Raw genomic sequence first — 12,199 nt, 5'->3', positions numbered from 1 at the left:
TTGCAAATGATGTCTGAATGTTGGACTGTGCCCCTGGCTATCCTTAAATAAATAAAAACAAGAAAATGGTGCTGTCTGGTCTGCTTAATATAAGGAATTTTAAATGATTTATAATTTAGCTTTAACTTTTGATACTTAAGTATATTTTAGCAATTACTTTTGATACYTATGTATATTTTARGCCAAATACTTTTAGACTTTTACTTAAGTAGAATTTTACTGGGGGACTTTTACTTGAGTCATTTTYTATTATTTTTTAAATGTTTATTTCACCTTTATTTAACCAGGTAGGCTAGTTGAGAACAAGTTCTCATTTACAACTGCGACCTGGCCAGTAAGGTATCTTAAGATATTTTTACTTTTACTCAAGTATGATAATTGGGTAATTTTTCCACCACTGGTCATTGCATATTTTTGCAAACCCAAAGCTGGCATGGCCTTTCAATAAAAAAATGGGCGAATGGAATAGAACCTAGCAATTAGTTGTATCTTCTCACAAGGTCGTTAAGGTATAGGCTACTACTGTAGGTTCATAGTAGACTACAGTAGGCCTACACGAAATTAATCACAGATTCTTCTCCACTTGTGACCCGGTCACAAACTTGTAAGTAGCCTATTATTGTATTTATTGTAACGTTTTCAAAGCACACCATCGGTTTGTAGGATATCCGTGACTTATTCGAACGAACTTGCGTAGGTCTACATCTAATTTCATACATGGATGGATGGAGCGATCGAGAGCGAAATTTCAATGTTGCCTACAATATTTTGTTGGGACAGGAGTCGGACACAGCTTGATGGATCGCTGTAACAAAGCATGTCGCTGGTCTAGTTTGCAATTTGTTAGGACGAAATAGGTACTTATTTGAGATCCGTGAGCAGCTTGTTCGGTTCCGTGATATTTAAATGATTTGACTGACAATTGATCACATAATTGTATGGTTTCTATAGCATTATCAAAAATGACAACATCGCCATTATAATATTTCGTTTCACAGTAGCATAGTTCAGCAKGAGGCCTAGCTATAGGCTAATAATAATATTAATATTAAGTTATATATTTTTTCATTTAGGCTATATTAATAATTCCATGATGAAGATGAAGAAATAAGCCAACATATTTGTGTTATTCTATGTCTTACTGTAGGCATATCGATAACGACATTGTTTTGAAGTAGTCCTACAATATGACAGCGTATTTCCCCCAAACCCTAGTGTGCAAGATTAAGACTGTGATTCCAGTGTCCCTGTAGACACGTTTGATTGATTACATCATAAGGGGTCATTTCTACACCGGGGTAATTTTCTCTGTAGCCCCGGGCTAGACTCCACGCTCCTTTGATCTTCAGGGATATGGACGGCAATTTAACAACCGATTAATTAATACAATAATGATGGTGTAGGCCTAACACGACGCAGTTGTCGTGCTGTTATATGTGTAGGTGGCATTGGTGCAAGCATACATTTATAAATACTTTTATAAAGCTTTTAATTTAGTTTATTTCAATTTTATGTGTAATATATATATATATATATATAATAAATGGAGGATGGTCAAAACTCTCCATTAATAGACTTAGAAATTGTCGGATTTCACCTTGTTTTGATAATTGGGCCAGGAGTCACCTTTGCTTTTCTTTTACTCACTAATAGCTAAGTAGGCTATTTATTTTGTAAAGAGTCGCTACATGATATGGCTACAGAGGCAATGGAAAATATAGGCCTATTATAATTGACATAATTTATGAGACATTTTACAAAGCATGTTTCTCATTTGACTGACACCTGCCTTTGGACAGATGCCTATAGAAAAGCAAGCTTCATGACGAACATGTGCGCGATGTTCAACCTGGCATTTTTTGGTACAGGCTTATGAATTTTGAAAAGGGCGGATTAATGAACCGAGACCTGAGAGAGATGATCAAAACATATTACACGTATCATTGACTGTCGAATGACTTAATCCACGTCTCAAAGTCGTATTTATTTCTTTATTCCACATGATCAGGCATACACGTCAATTATGCTCCTAAATGCGATTTATCATAAAGAGTTTGCCCTAAACAAGTCACTACTCATGCATGCAGTTAGTATACAAATAGTTAGGTTAAGCAATGTTCTTAACTAAATGGAATTCATATTTCCAGGTGGAATATTATTTCGCTGAATAGGTTGTAAGGATACTTATTGACACCGGTAGTTAGCTTTCAATTAGGCCTAATAGGGCTAAACAAGAAATGTCGATATACCGATTAAATAGGCCTATGTAGGGTAATTCTATAGGCTAATATTTTACAAACCATATTATGATATTGCTCCCTCCTAACCATTTTGTATCTTCCATATTTTTTAAATATCTTATGTGGTCAGAAAGTCGCTGACTGCGCCTTAACACACAGGAAAAAGACTGAAATAATAGTTTAGGATTTAGCGGTCAGATTTCCCATTTCCCATAGACGCTCAAGGTCTTGAACCCAATTAATGGATAATATTTACCAAGGCAACTTGACTGACCGATTTTGGGACTTCATTAGCCCATGTACAAACAGGGACAAGTCTGAGCAGCGCCAGGGGAAGGCCCACTCCAGTGCGTCAACCAGAAACCTTGGCTTGGAGTGGTCTGTCTGTCTGTGGACCCCACTTACCCAACTGTAAGGGACATATTCTAATTATAGATTGTGTCGGRGGACATTGGTTAATCTTAACATGTAGGTTAAATATTGGTGAGTGATGGTCAAACTTTGATCCTCACATATGTTGTTTAATTTAATTTTTGCCACTGAGGCCGTCCCTTTATAAATTGTTACTGTATCACCAGAGTCCACACACACAGTGTTCACACTCGACAGTCACTGTTGCGCAGACCACTGAGTCACAATAGCGCCGTCTAGGAGTAAAACGTGTATGCGCGTGCGAGAGAACGAGAGGGACACGCACACATGAGATCGAGAGAGAGGGAGCAGAGCAGAAGGCAGGCTGCTCTGTGTGTGTGGGTAGTCAACCTGGAGTTTCCACCACCCTTCAGTTGCCATGTTTACTCTCCCATTACATTGGCAGAATTGCAGTTCACAAATGTACAATAGGCTACTCCCATAATAGCCTACAAATATGCTCCACCTTCTGATGTCGTTTGACCGCGCTGTCCCACATCCCGACCGCAAGGTGTTTTATTTCACATATCTATAATGTAGCCTACAGTTCGGTTATCTCTGCGTTACGCATAATCCCGATGCTTTTTCCACCGTGGATAAAGCTTGGGTTTCATCCTGTGTCGGGGAATATTTCACCCGTACCACAGACCACACCAATTCATGTATTGTTGGTTCTGGGCCTGCTGCGTCACGCCTGATCCCGTTCTAGCTCTAATTTCTTCAAAGCTTTCAACTAACCGATGATGGGTTGAAACTAAAACTGTAGCCTACGAGTTAAGCCTTACTGATGATGGTGGTGGTGAAGATGAAGATTATGGTGGTTAATATTACCAACACCAAGTCATCGTTAGATTAACCTAAATTACTTAATTCATTAATGTATAAATAGATAGGCCTATTATTAATAATAAATAGTTAGTAGCTTAATTATTCATTATGAAATGTATAATATTTAAATTTTTGTATTTTTAATTCTTACTTGTAGCATATTGCCTACCACTAGGTCAGGTTACTTGAATGATAGGCCTACGTTAGCCTACTACTCCTAGATAAAGATGGTTATGATAAGAAGTAGTGGGGGATAGTGCCTCCGAACCGTGGCTCCTTTTTCTCACCCGAATGTCTAAATATTTCTGTCCACTCCAGAAGGCAACCAGTCACTGATCAAAAGGCCTAACCTTTAATTGATGAATAAAAGCTCCAAAGAACGTAGGCTATACAAAATTGTTTTAGTAAGACTCAAAATCGGAAATGCGAACTTTATTGTCCCTATAGATAGAACCTCCACACGCGTAGAAAAAACGGTTATTTGGGTTCAACAGTATACAACATTTAGGTTATTTGGACGAGACCAAAGAACCCTTTACTAAAACATGTGTGTGTGTGTATATATATGTGTGTGTGTGTGTGTATATATATATATATATATACACTACAGGTCAAACCTTTTAGAACACCTAATCATTCAAGGGCTTTTCTTTATTTTTACATTGTAGAATAATAGTAATAGTGAATACATCAAAACTATGAAATAACACATATGGAAACAAGTAGTAACCAAAAAAGTGTTGAACAAATCAAAATATATTTTATATTTGAGATTCTTCAAATAGCCACCCTTTGCCTTGATGCCAGCGTTGCACACTCTTGGCATTCTCTCAACCAGCTCCATGATATAGCCACCTGGAATGCATTTCAATTAACAGGTGTGCCTTCTTTAAAGTTAATTTGTGGAAGTTCTTTCCTTCTTAATGCATTTCAGCCAATCAGTTGTGTTGTGACAAGGTAGGGGTGGTATACAGAAGATTGCCCTATTTGGTAAAAGACCAAGTCCATACTATGGCAAGAACAGCTCAAATAATCAAAGAGAAACGACAGTCCATCATACTTTAAGACATGAAGGTCAGTCAATACAGAACATTTTAAGAACTTTGAAAGTTTCTTCAAGTGCAGTCGCAAAAAACATAAAGCGCTATGATGAAACTGGCTCTCATGAGGACCGCCACAGGAAAGGAAGACCCAGAGTTACCTCTGCTGCAGAGGATAAGTTCATTAGAGTTACCAGCCTCAGAAATTGCAGCCCAAATAAATGCTTCACAGAGTTCAAGTAACAGACACATCTCAACATCAACTGTTCAGAGGAGACAGTGTGAATAAGGCCTTCATGGTCAAATTGCTGCAAAGAAACCACTACTAAAGCACACCAATAATAAGAAGAGACTTGTTTGGGCCAAGAAACACGAGCAATGGACATTAGAATGGTGGACATCTGTCATTATGTCAAATTAGTTCAAATTTGAGATTTTTGGTTCCAACCGCCATGTCTTTGTGAGACGCAGAGTAGGTGAACGGATGATCTCCGCATGTGTAGTTCCCACCCTGAAGCATGGAGGAGGAGGTGTGATGGTGTGCTTTTCTGGTGACACTGTCTGTGATTTATTTAGAATTCAAGGCACACTTAACCAGCATGGCTACCACAGCATTCTGCAGCGATACGCCACCCCATCTGGTTTGCGCTTAGTGGGACTATCATTTGTTTTTTAACAGGACAATGTTCCAACACACCTCCAGGCTGTGTAAGGGCTATTTGACCAAGAAAGAGAGTGATGGAGTGCTGCATCAGATTATCTGGCCTACACAATCACCCGACCCCTCCCCCGCCCTCCTTTCGGAAAAGCTGACCACGACTCCATTTTGTTGCTCCCTGCCTATAGACAGAGACTAAAACAGGAAGCTCCCGCGCTCAGGTCTGTTCAACGCTGGTCCGACCAATCTGATAACCACACTTCAAGATTGCTTCGATCACGTGGACTGGGATATGTTCCGCATTGCGTCAAACAACAACATTGACGAATACGCTGATTCGGTGAGCGAGTTTATTAGCAAGTGCATCGGCGATGTCGTACCCACAGCAACTATTAAAACATTCCCAAACCAGAAACCGTGGATTGATGGCAGCATTCGCGCGAAACTGAAAGCGCGAACCACTGCTTTTAATCAGGGCAAGGTGACCGGAAACATGACCGAATACAAACAGTGTAGCTATTCCCTCCGCAAGGCAATCAAACAAGCTAAGCATCAGTATGGAGACAAAGTAGAGTCGCAATTCAACGGCTCAGACACAAGAGGTATGTGGCAGGGTCTACAGTCAATCACGGATTACAAAAAGAAAATCAGCCCCGTCGCGGACCAGGATGTCTTGCTTCCAGACAGACTAAACAACTTCTTTGCTCGCTTTGAGGACAATACAGTGCCACTGACAGGGCCCGCTACCAAAACCTGCGGACTCTCCTTCACTGCAGCCGATGTGAGTAAAACATTTAAACGTGTTAACCCTCGCAAGGCTGCAGGCCCAGACGGCATCCCCAGCCGCGTCCTCAGAGCATGCGCAGACCAGCTGGCTGGTGTGTTTACGGACATATTCAATCAATCCTTATCCCAGTCTGCTGTTCCCACATGCTTCAAGAGGGCCACCATTGTTCCTGTTCCCAAGAAAGCTAAGGTAACTGAGCTAAACGACTACCGCCCGTAGCACTCACTTCCGTCATCATGAAGTGCTTTGAGAGACTAGTCAAGGACCATATCACTCCACCCTCCCACCCTACCTGACACCCTAGACCCACTCCAATTTGCTTACCGCCCAATAGGTCCACAGACGACGCAATCGCAACCACACTGCACACTGCCCTAACCCATCTGGACAAGAGGAATACCTATGTGAGAATGCTGTTCATCGACTACAGCTCAGCATTCAACACCATAGTACCCTCCAAACTCGTCATCAAGCTCGAGACCCTGGGTCTCGACCCTGCCCTGTGCAACTGGGTACTGGACTTACTGACGAGCTGCCCACGGGTGGTGAGGGTAGGTAACAACATCTCCACCCCGCTGAATCTCAACACTGGGGCCCACAAGTGCTTCTTAGCCCTCTCCTGTACTCCCTGTTCACCCATGACTGCGTGGCCATGCACGCCTCCAACTCAATCATCAAGTTTGCAGACGACACTACAGCGGTAGGCTTGATTACCAACAACGACGAGACGGCCTACAGGGAGGAGGTGAGGGCCCTCGGAGTGTGGTGTCAGGAAAATAACCTCACATTCAACGTCAACAAAACAAAGGAGATGATCGTGGACTTCAGGAAACAGCAGAGGGAGCACCGCCCTATCCACATCGACGGGACAGTAGTGGAGAGGGTAGTAAGTTTTAAGTTCCTCGGTGTACACATCACGGACAAACTGAATTGGTCCACCCACACAGACAGCAGGGTGAAGAAGGCGCAGCAGCGCCTCTTCAACCTCAGGAGGCTGAAGAAATTTGGCTTGTCACAAAAAGCACACACAAACTTTTACAGATTCACAATCGAGAGTATCCTGTCGGGCTGTATCACCGCCTGGTACGGCAACTGCTCGCCCACAATCGTAAGGCTCTCCAGAGGGTAGTGAGTTCTGCACAACGCATCCCCGGGGCAAACTACCTGCCCTCCAGGACACCTACACCACCCGATGTCACAGGAAGGCCATAAAGATCATCAAGGACAACAACCACCCAAGCTACTGCCTGTTACTCCACTATCATCCAGAAGGCGAGGTCAGTACAGGTGCATCAAAGCTGGGACCGAGAGACTGAAAAACAGCTTCTATCTCAAGAACATCAGACTGTTAAACAGCCATCACTAACATTGAGTGGCTGCTGCCAACATAATGACTCAACTCTAGACACTTTAATAATGGAAAAATTTATGAAAAAAATGTATCACTAGCCACTTTAAACAATGCCACTTAATATAATGTTTACATACCCTACATTACTCATCTCATATGTATATACTGTACTCTATACCATCTACTGCATCTTGCCATCTTTATGTAATACATGTATCACTAGCCACTTTAAACAATGCCACTTTTATATGTTTACATACCCTACATTAATCATCTCATATGTATATACTGTACTCGATACCATCTACTGCATCTTGCTATGCCGTTCTGTACATTACTCATTCATATATTTATGTACATATTCTTCATCCATTTACACTTGTGTGTATAAGGTAGTTGTTGTGAAATTGTTGGTTAGATTACTCGTTGGTTATTACTGCAATGTCGGAACTAGAAGCACAAGCATTTCGCTACACTCGCATTAACATCTGCTAACCATGTGTATGTGACAAATAAAATTGGATTTGATTTGAAATGGTTTGGGATGAGTTGAACCGCAGAGTGAAGGAAAAGCAGCCAACAAGTGCTCAGCATATATGGAAACTCCTTCAAGACTGTTGGAAAAGCATTCCAGGTGAAGCTGGTTGAGAAACTGCCAAGAGTACCATTCAAAAGTTTGGGCACACCTACTCATTGAAGAGTTATTTGGGTTTCTACAGTATATAGAACATTTTAGTTCTTTGGATGAGATTAAAGAACCCTTTACTAAAAAATGTGTGTGTGTATGTGTATATATATATATGTATGTATGTATATATATATATGTGTATGTATGTATGTTTGTGTATATATATACATGTACACATACACACACACATTTTTTAGTAAAGGGTTCTTTAATCTCGTCCAAAGAACCAAAATGTCCTATATACTGTAGAACCCTGAATAACCATTTTTTTCTACAAGTGTATCCTGTAGGGACAATAAAGTTAGCATTTCCGTCATAGTCTTACTACAACATTCTTGTATAGCCTACGTTCTTTGAAGCATTTATTCATACATTCAGTGACGTGAAATAAACTGGTTGCCTACTGGAGTGAATAAAAATATTTAGACATTCGAGAAAGAAAAGGGAGCCACGGTTCGGAGGCACTATCCCCTACTACTTCTTATCATAACCATCTTTATCTAGGAGTAGTAGCCTAATGTAGGCCTATCATTCAAGTAACCTAACCTAGTGGTAGGCAATATGCTATGTGAGTATTAAAAAGACAAATATTAAAATATTATACATTTCATAATGAACAATTAGCTTACTAACAATTTACTTTTGACTCGTACTGCATATATATATATATATACACATACATACATACATACATACACTGAACAAAATATAAATGCAACATGTAAAGTGTTGGTCCCTAATTTTCATGAGCTGAAAAAAAAGATCCCAGAAATGTTCCATACACACAAAAGCTTATTTCTCTAAAATGTTATGTACAAATTTGTTTACATCCCTGTTAGTGAGCATTTMTTCTTTGCCAAGATAATCCATCCACCTGACAGGTGTGGCATATCAAGAATCTCATTAAACAGCATGATCATTACACAGATGCACCTTGTGCTGGGGACAATAAAAGGCCACTCAAATGTGCAATTTTGTCAAACAACACAATGCCACAGATGTCTCCAGTTTTGAAGGAGCGTGCAATTGGCATGCTGACTGCAGGAATGTCCACCAGAGCTGTTGCCCAAGAATATAATATAAATTTCTCTACCATAAGCCTCCTCCAACATTGTGAACAGAGTGCCCAATGGTGGCGGTGAGGTTATGGTATGGGCAGGCGTAAGCTACGTACAATGAACACAATTGCATTTTATCGATGGCCGTTTGAATTCACAGAGATACCATGATGAGATACTGAGGCCCATTGTCCTGCCATTCATCCGCCGTCATCACCTCATGTTTCAAAATGATAATGCTCAGCCCCGTATAGCAAGGATTTGTGCACAATTCCTGAAAACTGAAAATGTCCCAGTTCTTCCATGGCCTGCATACTCACCAGACATGTCACCCGTTGAGCTTGTTTGGGATTCTCTGGGTTTATGTGTATGACAGCATGTTCCAGTTCCCACCAGTATCTAGCAACTTTGCACAGCCACTGAAGAGGAGTGGGACAACATTCCACAATCAACAGCTTGATCAACTCTATGCGATGGAGATGTCGTGCTGCATGAGGCAAATGGTGGTCACACCAGATACTGACTGGTTCTCTGATCCATGCCTCTACCTTTTTTATAAGGTATCTATCTGTAACCAACAGATGCATATCTGTATTCCCAGTCATGTGAGATCCATAGATTAGGGCCTAATTCATGTATTTCAATTGACTGATTTCCTCATATGAACTGTAACTCAGTAAAATCTTTGAAATTGTTGCATGTTGCATTTATATTTTTGTTCAGTGTATTTGCTATATACACACTGTGTACAAAACAATAAGGACACCTTCCTAATATTGAGTTGCCCCCCCTGTTTTTTGCCCTCAGAACATCCTCAGTTCATCGGGGCATGGACGGTACAAGGTGTCAAAAGCGTTCCACAGGGATGCTGGCCCATGTTGACTCCAATGCTTCCCACAGTTGTGTCAAGTTGGCTGGATGTCCTTTGGGTGGTGAAGCATTCTTGATACACTTGGGAAACTGTTGGGTGTGAAAAACCCAGCAGCGTTGCAGTTCTTGACACACACCGGTGTGCCTGGCACCTACTACCATACCCCGTTCAAAGGCACTTACATCTTTTGTCTTGCCCATTGACCCTCTGAATGGCACACATACAMYATCCGTCTCATGGCTTAAAAATATTTCCCCTTCATCTACACTGATTGAAGTGGATTTAACAAGTGACATCAATAAGGGATCATATCTTTCCCCTAGTCAGTCTATGTCATGGAAAGAGCAGATATTCTTAATGTTTTGTATATTCAGTGTACTGTATATGTAAAGGACGCCACGCTGTTGCTTAGYGAGTACCACTTCCATACCTGGCTCGAACTCGGGATCTCTGTCTCACAAACACACGTGACTGCTCTCCTCAAGCAGCCGATCGCGCCACCTCAAAAAGCTTGCCAATGAGGTGAGACACTTCAGGCTGTGGAGTAAGTTTCACACATCTCCATGTGCTACATTCACCCCTCAAACTTCCTCAACAGCGACCCCAGCTGAGCTGAGCACCAATGTAGATCCGGGTCATGGCACCACTGTAAAGGACGTCTCGCTGCTTGCTTAGTGAGTACCACTTCCTCCATTCCACACTTCCTTCCTCCTGGCAGTAGGTAACCCAGCGGCTAAGGTGTTGGATCCTGTGGCAGGAGTTGRAGCTGGGTTGGTTCGAATCCCGGATGGGGTGCTGGGAAAAAAGGGTGGAATTGATCTTACAACTGGAGGGCTGCTGGGTTCACATCCTTAAAATATTCCGCTACTGTTGGGCCATTCAGCAAGGCCCTTAATCCCACAACATGCTCTACATCCAGGGGCACTGCAGTTTGAACCTGTGCTCATCTCAACTGTGAGGTCTGCCGTTTGAGGGAGTTGAAAATGGAGCAGAAGACAYGTTTTTGTCGTTCACTGTAACTAATGGTCAAAGTTGCATCGTGAAGAAGTCAGCCAGAGTTGACGTGGGCCTTCATTCAAACAAAGAGATGCCTCCCTGGCAATTTTGCATATCATGACAAATTCTGAAAACTATGCTGGTATTCTTTTGTCCATTATTTAATTGTTTATTAAATGATATTCTTAGCAACAACAAAAAATACTATTTAATAGTAGTAGTCATAATTCACAAATGGCACCATGCAGGGTTCTATATGGAACCATTTTGGTTCAGTGAAGAAGAACCTCTAGGGTTCTGATCAAAAACCCGAGAAAAAAGGTTCTAAATATAACTTTTAGCGGTTTCATATATGAAGCAAGCGATATAACCCTTTTTGGTTCTATAAGAAACCTTTTTTCTAAGAGTGCAGGAACATTTTAGTGTATACTCAGTGCAAGCCTAGGCCTACTATGTTGTCTCTGTGGTCTTGCCGACAGATGGGCATAAATACAATAGGTTGCCTAATAGATAAAAAATATATAGAAATGCACAAAATAATACAGTGTTTGAAAGCATAATTTTTTATATTTAGGGCCCTCGTGTACGATCAATAAATTCGAAGAGTGATGTTTGCTGCTCTGAATAGCCGTAGGCTACTTTTTCTTTTTGACTAATTAGCATATTGGATTGATGCCCTGTAAATGACCAAATTACGAATTTTGCTACTGTGGCCTGGATTGCAGCAGCACACCTCTCCTCCGGGGTCTGCGCCAGCCTCTCTCCGTCCCCGTGTTAAAACCGCAGGAAAATTGCAACAATCTGGAAAGAAAATACTCAAAAATGCGGGGTTACACAGCCGTCACGTTGAGCTCGTAAAAGGCAGACGTTTAAATGACGCAGAAAACTATTCCCCAAATGAACGGGTACCGAAGAGCAACACTTTTCTTTACAAGCGTAATCACAGTTAGGCTTAATTGCTCTTAAAAAAAGGTGTTGCACCATATGAAATAATTTGTCCAGCCCAATGTGAGAGAGAGATTCGACCCACGTTTAAATTGTTCTGGAGAGCTGGTGAAAACATTTTGGGTGAAAACATTTTGGGGAAAAATAAGAAAAAAATGCTGTTGACTGGACCTTTTTTTCACACTTAAATAGGAAATGTTATACAATAAATCGATTGAGACAAGACTTGATGTTCCCAGTCGTCATTCTATCACACTCACACCCAGGAGTTGGCTCAACAAAGTAGCATTGATAAATGAAATGAATACTCACCTGAGGATTCTTGG

This window comes from Salvelinus sp. IW2-2015, linkage group LG7 (assembly GCF_002910315.2).
Source record: "Salvelinus sp. IW2-2015 linkage group LG7, ASM291031v2, whole genome shotgun sequence".
In the NCBI taxonomy this organism is placed as follows: Eukaryota; Metazoa; Chordata; class Actinopteri; order Salmoniformes; family Salmonidae; genus Salvelinus; species Salvelinus sp. IW2-2015.
Note: the sequence above shows the minus strand (reverse complement) of the source record.